The 12,348-nt window shown below is 51.7% G+C and overlaps 1 protein-coding gene across 5 annotated transcripts in view; it reads right to left on the bottom strand.

The window, feature by feature from the left end:
• The window catches only part of ZFYVE9 (zinc finger FYVE-type containing 9), a 70,786-nt gene that overhangs the window by 41,947 nt on the left and 16,491 nt on the right, over positions 1-12,348 (bottom strand). The window lies entirely within an intron of this gene.

The following is a 12,348-nucleotide window of genomic DNA, read 5'->3' as shown; positions in this document are numbered from 1 at the left end:
CGCCGGGCCCGGAGACCCGGGACCTGCTCTCTCGGGGCTACTGAAGAACGGAGCCGAACGGGTCCTGTCTGAATGGCCCACGGCTTCAGGACAAGACACAAGCCAGTACGCCAGATCTCTGCAGCCCCACAGGTCCAGGAAAAGTGCAAGAAGCGAGACCATGACCCCGACACTGCTCACTGACTTTCCCAAACCACTGGACCCCCCTCAAAGGACCGATGCTTCGGGCAACTGCTCGGCCAACCGGCTGCCCGGAGAAATAATAATAATAATAATAATAATAATAATGAAGGTATTTGTTAAGCACTTACTATGTGCAAAGCACTGTTCAAAGCGCTGGGGGGATACAAGGTGATGAGGTTGTCCCACATGGGGCTCACAGTCTTCACGTCCATTTTGCAGATGAGGGAACTGAGGCCCAGGGAAGTTAAGTGACTTGCCCAGAGTCACACAGCAGACAAGTGAAGCAGCGTGGCTCAGCGGAAAGAGCGCGGGCTTTGGAGTCAAAGGTCGTGGGTTCCAATCCCGGCTCTGCCAATTGTCAGCTGGGTGACTCTGGGCAAGTCACTTCACTTCTCTGGGCCTCAGTTCCCTCATCTGCAAAATGGGGGTTAAGACTGTGAGCCCCCCGTGGGACAACCTGATCACCTCGTAACCTCCCCAGTGCTTAGAACAGTGCTTTGCACATAGTAAGCACTTAACAAATGCCATTATTATTTATTAAGTGGCAGAGCCGGGATTCGAACCCATGACCTCAGACTCCCAAGCCCGTACTCTTTCCACTGAGCCACCACGCTGCTTCTACTAATGTCCCGAGAAATGCCCCGAGATCCTCGGGCCCCGCCACCACAGTGTGGCGGCTCGAGTCAGAAGCAACCGTGCCAGTCCATCCTCGCCTCTTTCCCCACTGGCGGGAAAAACAATTAATAATTGTGGTATTTAAGTGCTTACGATGGGCAAGGCACTGTACTAAGATCTGGGGTAGATACAAGATAATCGGGTTGGACGCAGTCCCCGTCCCATGTAGGGCTCCCAGTCTCAATCCCCATTTTACAGACGAGGTAACAGGCACAGAGAAGTTAGTGATTCACCCAAAGTCACACAGCAGACAAGGGAAGCAGCAGGGAAGCAGGGCCGGGTGCCGCTGGGTACACTGTGAGCTCATTGTGGGCAGGGATTATCTCTCTTTATTGCTGTATTGTAATCAATCAATCAATCGTCTTTATTGAGCGCTTACTGTGTGCAGAGCACTGTACTAAGCGCTTGGGAAGTCCAAGTTGGCAACATATAGAGACAGTCCCTACCCAACAGTGGGCTCACAGTCTAAAAGGGGGAGACAGAGAACAAAACCAAACATACTAACAAAATAAAATAAATAGAATAGATATGAACAAGTAAAATAAATAAATAAATAAATAGAGTAACAAACACGTACAAACATATATACATATATACAAGTGCTGTGGGGAAGGGAAGGAGGTAAGATGGGGGGATGGAGAGGGGGACGAGGGGGAGAGGAAGGAAGGGGCTCAGTCTGGGAAGGCCTCCTGGAGGAGGTGAGCTCTCAGTAGGGCCTTGAGGGGAGGAAGAGAGCGAGCTTGGCGGATGGGCAGAGGGAGGGCATTCCAGGCCCGGGGGATGACGTGGGCCGGGGGTCGATGGCGGGACAGGTGAGAGCGAGGTACGGTGAGGAGATTAGTGGCGGAGGAGAAGCAGAGGGTGCGGGCTGGGCTGGAGAAGGAGAGAAGGGAGGTGAGGCAGGAGGGGGCGAGGGGATGGATGGACAGCCTTGAAGCCCAGGGTGAGGAGTTTCTGCCTGAAGCGCAGATTGACTGGTAGCCACTGGAGATTGATTGGTAGCCACTGGAGATTGATTGGTAGCCACTGTTACATACCATTCGCCTTCTGCCCAACCCCAGAGTCACCAAACTGGGCTGCCTACGCGGCGCACTGCCTCTCAATGCCCAGAGAGACAGAGAGGTGGATGAAACGGAATCGAAAAGGCCAGCGTGGCTCCCAGCTGGCGGTAGGGCAGAGACCAGGGACACAAGGGCAGCCAACTCCGCTGCGAGTTGAAGGCTGGGGGCTCAACCTCCCCCGGGGCTGGGAGACCCCAGCCCCCTTCTACAATGATGGTATTTGTTAATGATGGCATTTGTTAAGTGCTTACTATGTGCAAAGCACCGTTCTAAGCGCTGGGGAAGATACAAGGTTATCAGGTTGTCCCACATGGGGCTCACTGTCTCAGTCCCCATTTTTCCAGATGAGGGAACTGAGGCCCAGAGAAGTGAAGTGACTTGCCCAAAGTCACACAGCTGACAAGTGGCAGAGCTGGGATTCGAACCCATGACCTCTGACTCCCAAGCCCGTGATCTTTCCACTAAGCCACAGCTGCTTCTACAAGGTCCGGCGGGCTCCGGGAGCCATCTCATCCGCATCCCATCTAGCGGTGCCGGTCGCCACGTCCCGGGGGGGCTCCGGAAGGAGGCACACGGCGGGCACGGAGGCAGGATGGGTGCAGTCCGGCCTCAGACGGCGCGACCGAGCCCGGGACCCAAGGGAGACGGACACACGCGGCGGCGAACAGACCACCCCAGTGGGCAGCGGGCAGGAGAGGCTTCGGGAAGATCGGGACCCCAGGATGCCATTGGACAGCAGACACGGGCTCTGTACAGAACCAACTTCTCAGCAGAGCAGATAGCCCACTTTAATAATAATAATGACAGCATTTGTTAAGCGCTTACAATGTACAAAGCACTGTTCTAAGCGCTGGGGGGATACAAGGTGATTAGGTTGTCCCACATGGGGCTCACAGTCTTAACCCCCATTTGACAGATGAGGGAACTGGGGCTCAGAGAAGTTAAGTGACTTGCCCAAGGTCACACAGCTGACATGTGGTGGAGCCGGGATTCGAACCCATGACCTCTGACTCCAAAGCCCGGGCTCTTTCCATTGAGCCACGCTGCTTCCCACTTTCTGTGCACACGGTGCAGGGAGGGAATGAAGGGCGCACACTGGCCTGGGCAGCCTCATGTACACGGCGTGGATTATTCAATCGTATTTACTGAGCGCTTACTGTGTGCAGAGCACTGTACTAAGCGCTCGGGAAGTACAAGTTGGCAACATCTAGAGACGGTCCCTACCCAACAGCGGGCTCACAGTCTAGAAGGGGGAGACAGACGACAAAACAAAACATATTAACAAAATAAAATAAATAGAATAAATATGTACAAATAAAATAAATATATAAATAGAGTAATAAATACGTACAAACATATATACAGATTATGTACATGCCTGGATAGGGCACACGCCTGGGAAGCATGTGGCCTCTTGGAGAGCGTCAGATCATCTCCAAGTCAGGAGATGTTGCCAACTTGTACTTCCCAAGCGCTTAGTACAGTGCTCTGCACACAGTAAGCGCTCAATAAATACGATTGAATGAATGAATGAATCTGAGTTCTAATCCTAGCTCCACCATGTGCCTTCTGGGTGACCTTAGGCAAGTCACTTCACTTATCTGGACCCCAGTTTCTTTTATCTGTAAAATGGGGATAAAACACCTGTTCTCCCTCTCTTTTACCCTGGGAACCCCAGGGTGGGACAGGGAACTGTGTCAGACCCGATTCTCTTGTTATCCATTCCAGCGCAGACACTGCTCGGCTCATAGTAAGCACTTAAATCATCATCATCACATCTCACAATCAGCACGGTCAGCTTAGATGAGCAGAAATCTACAGACAGACAAACATCTAGCTACCTCTATTTACCACCCATCGCATCCCGCCATCCTCCACCATCTCAGCTTCTCGACTCTCAGCAGATTTCCGGAGTTTATTTTATCAGGAGCTGGGCGAAGCCATAATAATAATAGCGATAATAATAATATCATTTTTTGAACGCTTTCTATGTGCCACGGACTGTACTAAGCCCTGGGGTGGATACAAGCAAATCGGACAGGGCACGGTCCCCGGCCTACGGGGCCTCACGGTCTCAATCCCCATTTTCCAGATGAGGGAACTGAGGCCCAGAGAAGTGACTTGCCCAAGGCCACATCGTCATCATCACATCTCACAATCAGCACGGTCAGCTAGATGAGCAGAAATCTACAGACAGACAAACATCTAGCTACCTCTATTTACCACCCATCGCATCCTGCCATCCTCCACCATCTCGGCTTCTCGACTCTCAGCAGACGTGGTGGAGCCGGGATTAGAACTCATGACCCTCTGATTCCCAGGCCCCGGCTCTAGCCACCTCGCCACGATGCTTCTCGTCCCCGGATCTCATCCCTCATCCCGTCTCTGGGTCAGAACCCCAGCCCAGCGGACACGGTGTCCTGTCTCCGGACACCTGGACCAACTGGGGGACAGCTGCTCGCTCAGCAGGAAATACAGCCAGATTTCTCAATCAAAACCCTACTCCGCACACTGTTATTATTATTATTGTCTTTAAGCGCTTACTACGTGTCGAGCACTAAGGGACCTAAAGCTCATATTTTCCCCAAAGCTGCTGCGGCGGTTGATTAAGCCATCCTAAATTTTACTAAGCTGCTCAAATCTCTCCTTTTACTCACCCGGCTGAACTCCAACAGAGACCAGAGAGAAATTCTTCTCCCCCTCTCGTTCTGGCCAATTCTCTTCTAGTCTATAAGCTCTCTGTGAGCAGGGATTGCGTCCACCTACCTCGCTGTGCTCTCAAAGGCTCTTACTGCAGTGCTCGCCACACAGTATATACTCAGTAGACACCATGGACTGATGGATCACCTGGGTTCGAGTTTCCGGGGGCAATGGGGAGGGAATTGTTAACTGTGAAGGCATCAGAAAATCTCTGACTTGATTCCCTGTCCCAAGAAGCCACTCACGGGGTCAGTTCCAGTTTCAAATTGGCCCCTGCCCATTTGCCCAAGTCTCTTTTGTGAAACGGCCAGTCTTTGGTGGGGAAAACAGTGAGGCTCCGGCTGCCGCTCGGCAATGCCGACATTCCACCGTGGAGATCCCAGAAATGCACCTGTCCCCGCCTCCGTCTACTTTAATTTAAATCTGGTTTCAAAGTAAGGAGTTCTAAGCAAATACCTTTCTCCAAACAACAGAGCTACAATCAGTCTCTGAGAGGCGGCATGGCCTAGTGGATAGAGCACGGGCCTAGGAGCCCGAAAGACCTGGGTTCTATTCTTGGCTCCACCATTTGTCTGCTGTGTGACTGCGGGCAAGTCACTTAATTTCTCGGTGCCTCAGTTTCCTCATCTGTAAAATGGGGATTAAGACTGTGAGCCCCATGGGGGACGGGGACTGTGTCCAACTTGATTACCTTCTATCTACCCCGGCGCTTAGAACAGTGCCTAGCACATAGAATGCGCTTAACAAATACCATAAAAAAATTAGCTGTTACCTCATTAGCACCTCAGGAGAATGACTGCCACCAACAATTTAGATTTGTTCCTTCCCTAATGGAGAAATGCTTACATTAAGAACAAAGAAACCACCGACTTCGAGTCAGAAGAGTGTGGGGATGAACTAAGTCTGGAGAATTGGGAAAGTGATCAGATTTCTCTACTCATTTTTTCTTCAAGAGTTGGTTGTAACAGAAAGGCAGAAATCCAACGAAAAACTAACCTTATCTTCTCCCCAACATCAAGTCGAACACCACAGGGGCCGAGGGCCAAGGATTTTGGAGAAGGTGACTGGCAAAGCCCTCTTCCTGGGCCGCCCCCAGGCCTGCCCAGCAAGGCTGGGGCTGGAGCAGAGGATTTCCCACATTTCTCCTCTCTAGGAGTCGACAGGATGGTGGGTCATAAGACTATTTACCCTCTTTACTAACTTATTCAACTATTCATTGTCCCGTAGCCTTGTTTCAACCACCCATATTGAATCCACATTTTGCAGATGAAGGAACTGAGGCTCAGAAGTTAAGTGACTTACCCAAGGTCACACAGCAGGTACGTGAAGGAGCCAGAATGAGAACCCGAGTCCTCTGATTTCCAGATCCGTGCTCTTTCCACTAGACCATGCTGCTCCTCTGAGCAAAGCCTCTTTTTTTTTAATGGTATTTGTTAAATGCTGACTATGTGCCAGACCCTGAGCTAAGCACTGCAGTAGATGCAAGCTAATCAGGTTGGATACAGTTCATGTCCCACATGGGGCTCACGGTCAATTCCCATTTTACAGATGAGGTAATTGAGGTGCAGAGAAGTGAAGCGACTTGCCCAAGGTCACAGATCAGACAAGACAGAGCAGAGATTAGAACCCAGGTCCTTTTGATGCCCGGGCTTGGGTTCTGTCCACGAGGCCACGCAGTTCTCAATCAATCAATGGTATTTATTGAGTGCTTACTACGTGCAGAGCATAACAGAATTAGTAGATACGCTCCCTGCCATTACGAGCTTCCAGTCTAGAGGACTGTAAAACTCTTCTCAGCCCCAGAATGATTTCTTCTCCGTAACAATCCCAAGGCCAAGAGCCACTCGCCTCTCCCCAAATCAGTCAGGATCTCCTGGGTCCAGGAGACCGCCCTCCTCGCAACTTCTTCCCGGTCCTTCAAACCCAAGGGGGTTGACAATCGGCGGGACCGATATTACAACCAAGGTCCTGAGACCCGGGGTCTAAAGAGGATTTATTTCTATTGAGAATTACAGCAGAAGGGAAGACGAAAAAACTGAAACAATCTGGAGGAGGGAGAAGCAAGAAGCAGTTTAAAATTAAGAAGAGATGAAGAATAAATTTTTTAAAATAAATGTGTGAAGGCAAAATGACAGGAATAAGGGTATTTAAAATATTAAAGTCAGGCAATTTGCTGGGAGAGGAGCAGCTGACCATAGGAGAGGCAAGATTGATTAGTAGAACCATTTTTAAAGTCTAACTGAGGACAAGTGGGGAGAAGGGGAATCGGAAAGCTATAATAATTGTGGTCTTTGTTAAGTGCTTACTATGTGCCAGCAACTGTGCTAAGTGCTGGGGTGGATACAAGCTAATCAGGTTGGACACGGTCCCTGTTGCACTTGGGGCTCACAGTCTTAACCCCCATTTTACAGATGAGGGAACTGAGGCACAAAGGAGTGAAGTGACTTGCCCAAGGTTACCCGGCAGACAGGTGGCGGAGCCGGGATTAGAATTCAGGTCCTTCTGAGTCTCAGGCCCGTGCTTTATCCACTAGGCCATGCTGCTGCTCGTGAGAAGCTATGTAAGGAAGGAATCCAAATGCATAACCCAGATAAACACTCATTCCAGGCCCTCTGCTCGTCCCCACGTCCCCGTCGGGGCGGGGGGAGAACGTACACACAGAGGTGGCAGTCAGTCCGGGACTACTCGCGTCCACGCCGTTCCTTAGGCCTTCAATCATCCAGTGACAGTCATTGTCGCCAGTCAGAAAGAGGTGGGTTCTCTCTCTGTCAATCAAACTGCCACTCCAAGCAGTTCGGGAATCAGAATCATCATCATCATCAATCGTATTTATTGAGCGCTTACTGTGTGCAGAGCACTGTACTAAGCGCTTGGATGTACAAATTGGCAACATATAGAGACAGTCCCTACCCAACAGTGGGCTCACAGTCTAAAAGGGGGAGACAAAACCAAACATACTAATAAAACAGAATAGATATGTACAAATAAAATAAATAAATAAACAGAGTAATAAATATATACAAACATATATACATATATACAGGTGCTGTGGGGAAGGGAAGGAGGTAAGATGGGGGGGATGGAGGGGGGACGAGGGGGAGAGGAAGGAAGGGGCTCAGTGTGGGAAGGCCTCATGGAGGAGGTGAGCTCTCAGTAGGGCCTTGAAGGGAGGAAGAGAGCTAGCTTGGCGGATGGGCAGAGGGATTGGGGGCATTCCAGGCCCGGGGGATGACGTGGGCCGGGGGTCGATGGCGGGACAGGCGAGAACGAGGCACAGTGAGGAGATTAGCGGCGGAGGAGCGGAGGGTGCGGGCTGGGCTGGAGAAGGACAGAAGGGAGGTGAGGTAGGAGGGGGCGAGGGGATGGACAGCCTGGAAGCCCAGGGTGAGGAGTTTCTGCCTGATGCGCAGATTGATTGGTAGCCACTGGAGATTTTTGAGGAGGGGAGTAACATGCCCAGAGCGTTTCTGGACAAAGATAATCTGGGCAGCAGCATGAAGTATGGAATGTCCAGCCTCCACCATCCCGCTGCATGTGATGATAATAATAATAATAATGATGGCATTTGTTAAGCGCTTACTATGTGCAAAGCACTGTTCTAAGCGCTGGCGGGGGATACAAGGTGATGAAGTTGTCCCACATGGGGCTCACAGTCTTAATCCCCATTTTACAGATGAGGTAGCTGAGGCTCAGAGAAGTTAAGTGACTTGCCCAAGGTCACACAACAGACATGTGGTGGAACCGGAATTCAAACCCATGACCTCTGACTCCAAAGCCCGGGCTCTTTCCACTGAGCCACGCTACTTCTCTAGGCAGGTATCCTCGCTCTAACTGTCCTGCCTGTCCCCCAACATCGAGAATGGGACAGAGGGGTGATAATGGGGACCCCCCACCACCACCCCCACATCAGGCTCAGGGGACTGCTACTGGATACTGGGTCTGATCAAGGTCGAGATCTCCGCTGGCTGGGCCCGACAAAAGGCCGGAGGTCCGTTTCATCTAGGGGAGCCCCTCTCCCACCCCCCTTAGCAGCCAGGCCTACCTGGACCAGTTCAGAAAAGGGGTGGCAGAGCAGGGGAGGTGACCTGACAGAAGAAGAGTTTGGCTCCTCTAGACTGTGAGCTCAAAGACAGGGAACGTGTCTGTTACATCTTCTCCCGAGCGCTCGATACAGTGCTCTGCTCACAGTAAGCGCTCAATAAGTACGATCGAGTGACCGACTCCTCCGGGCCGAGGCCGGATCCCATCAGGGAAGGGAAGCGGAGCCGCTGGGGCCGCCGCAGGCCCCGCTGACCGATACCCAACGGGGACCGGGCACTGTTCACGAACACTCAAGCCGTCGCCTGGGGCTAGCCCTCATCCATGGAGAGGCAGCATGGCTCAGTGGAAAGAGCAGGGGCTTTGGAGTCAGAGTTCATGGGTTCAAATCCTGGCTCTGCCAACTGTCAGCTGTGTGACTTTGGGCAAGTCACTTCACTTCTCTGTACCTCAGTCACCTCATCTGTAAAATGGGGATGAAGACTGTGAGCCCCCCGTGGGACAACCTGATCACCTTGTAACCTCTGCAGCGCTTAGAAGAATAAATGTCATCATTATTATTATCCTGGGGCAAGACGGAGAGCAGGTGGCTGCCACCTCATGAGTGCCAGCAGCAGCGTGGTCTGGCTGGATACAGTCCAGGCCTGGAAGACAGGAGGACCTGGGTTCTAATCCCAGCTCCGCCACTCGTCTGCTGGGTGACCTTAGGCAGGTTCGCTTCACTTCTCTGGGCCTCAGTTACCTCGCTTGCAAAATGGAGATTCAGACTGTGAGCCCCAGGTGGGACATGAGCCGTGACCAACCTTGTATCTACCCTAGCGCTCAGAACAGCACCTGGCACCTAGTAAATGTTTACCATAAAAAATTAAATAAAATCAAATAAAACGAAGGGTGGCAGACACCAGAAAGGTGCGTGACGAGCAGGGTGTCATCATCCACACCCACTTTGGCAGCCTGAAATCAGCCCCTCCCCGGGGAACAGAGGAACCCCCACCCCCAGGCTCAGAGCCCCAAGGATCGTCCTCCAGATAGAGAGCGATGGCTTTGTCGCCGAGGGATCCGGGGCCTGTTCCAACGGGCAACAATTCTAAACCCACCCTCTCTCCCAGGGATCACCGGTGTGCCAAGGTCAGCCCCTCAGCCCCAAACTGCATGGAAACCCCCAATTCCCAAGGCCACCTCCCTCCAACCCCTGCAGCCCCAGCCTGAGCCAGCCCTGCTCAGGGCCCACTTTGTGGCGAGCGATTCTCCCTGCTGCTCTCCGACGACCGGAGCGACTGCCCTGCCGGCAGAAATTATAAATGGAAACGGGGGAAGAGGAAAGAACACGGGACTCAGTGTCAGGAGATCTGGGTTAATTAACTGTGCTATTTGTTTGGCGCTTACTGGGCGTCAAGCCCTGTTCTAAGCGCTGGGAAAGATACAGGATGATCAGGACAGAGAGTCCCTTTCCCATACAGGGTTCACAATCTAAGTAAGAGGGAGAGAACAGGTACTGAATCCCCATTTTACGTAGGAGGGAACTGAGGCCCAGATCATTTAAGTGACTTGCCCAAGGTCACACAGCGAGCACGTAGCCGAGCCGGGAGTAAAATCCAGTTGGCCTGACTTCCAAGCCCGAGCTCTTTCCACCAAGTCACACTGCTCCTAAGCTCAGCTCTGACCCGGGCCAGCTGCGTCCCTTCACCTCTCTGGGCCTCAGTTTCCTCATTTGCAAAATGTGGATAAGACTGTGAAGCCCAGGTGGGCCAGGGACTGTGCCTGAACTGATCATTTCGTTGCTAACCCAGTTCTTAGCTCCCAGTTAACGCCTAAAAATGGCCGTAATTCCTTGGAAGGCAAAAAAAGCTGACTGTGGGCAGGGAACCCATCTATCAACTCTGTTATCTGCACTCTCCCAAGCTCTTAGTACAGCGCTCTGCACATGGTAAGCGCTCAGTAAATCATCATCAACCGTATTTATTGAGCGCTTACTATGTGCAGAGCACTGTACTAAGCGCTTGGGAAGTACAAATTGGCAACATATAGAGACAGTCCCTACCCAACAGTGGGCTCACAGTCTAAAAGATAAATAATATCGGGATTGACTGAAATGCCGAGTGCTAAATGCATTTCTGTCCTGAGAAAGCGGTCCGGGCAACCCAGGTCCGGACCACCCGGTATCCCGAGGAGGAGGAGCAGGAGGAGAAGGGACGTGAAACCGCTCGGTCCCAGTACAACCTACTGCCGTGTCATTTCTACGAGAGGCGGAATGGTAAGTCGTCGGGACCCGCTGGTGGGAAACGCACGCTGCTGACCTCGCTGCCCTTGGGAGAGGAGGTCCCCAAGGGCCGAGCCGTCCCTTCCTCCCCGGGGCTGCTGGGCGGGGGGCCGAGTTTCCCGGATTTACCCCGGTGAACGGACTACGGCGCTTTCCGGAGCGCTTACGGCGGGGTCGGAAACGCCGCCACGAGAGCCAACCAACCCGAACCGGAGCGAGGAGTTCAGGCCTAGACAGCAACCGCGCAAAATGCACTCAACAGCTGTGACACGGCTGTATCTCAGAACAGTCAAAAATAAAACACTGCAAAAAAAGAAATATACAGTCAATCAGCGGTACTGGGGTGCTTACTGTGTGCAGCACACTCTATGAAGTGCTTGGGAAGCAGTGTGGCTCAGTGGAAAGAGTGCGGGCTTTGGAGTCAGAGGTCATGGGTTCAAATCCCGGCTCGCCAATTGTCAGCTGTGTGACTCTGGGCAAGTCACTTAGCTTCTCTGTGCCTCAGTTACCTCATCTGGAAAATGGGGATTGACTGTGAGCCCCACGGGGGACAACCTGATCACCTTGTAACCTCACCAGTGCTTAGAACAGTGCTTTGCACATAGTAAGCGCTTAATAAATGCCACCATTATTATTATTATTATTATTATTTGACTTCTCTGTGCCTCAGTTCCCTCATCTGTAAAATGGGGATTAAGACTGTGAGCCCCCCCGTGGGACAACCTGATCACCTTGTAACCTCCCCAGTGCTTAGAACAGTGCCTTGCACATAGTAAGCACTTAATAAATGCCATTATTATTATTATTATTATTGGGAGAGTCCAACAGAGTAGAGTCGGTAGAGACGTTCCCTGCCCACAACGAGCTTCCGCTGTAATAGTCATAACAATAATTATTAAGGTTCTTGGTAAGTACTTACTATGTGCCAAGCACTGTTCTGAGCACTGGGGTAAATACAAGTTCATCAGGTTGGACACAGTCCCTGCCCCCCAAGGGGTTTATAGTCATCCCCCATTTAACAGATGAGGTAACTGAGGCCCAGAGAAGTGAAGCGACTCGTCCAAGGTCACATAGCAGACTTATGGCGGAGCTGGAATTAGAACCCAGGACTTCCTGACTCCCAAGCCTGTGCTCTAGCCATTAAGCCACCCGGCTTCTCTGGGCTAAGTGTTACGCTGTACTGAGTGCTTGGAAGAGTACACCCCTCTCCCTGCCCCACAGCGCTTGTGTATATGTGTACATAGCGATAATTCTATTTACTGCTTGTTTCGATGTCTGTCTGCCCCCTTCTAGACCATGAGCTCACCGTCTCTCTTTGTTGCTGAATTGTACTTTCCAAGCGCTTAGTACAGTGCTCTGCGTGCAGTAAGCGCTCAATAAATACAGTTGAATGAATGAATGAATGAACTGAAAGCACATCTGATAAGAACC

This window comes from Tachyglossus aculeatus, chromosome 18 (genome assembly GCF_015852505.1).
Source record: "Tachyglossus aculeatus isolate mTacAcu1 chromosome 18, mTacAcu1.pri, whole genome shotgun sequence".
Lineage (NCBI taxonomy): Eukaryota > Metazoa > Chordata > Mammalia > Monotremata > Tachyglossidae > Tachyglossus > Tachyglossus aculeatus.
This window is presented reverse-complemented; position numbering and strand designations above follow the sequence as displayed.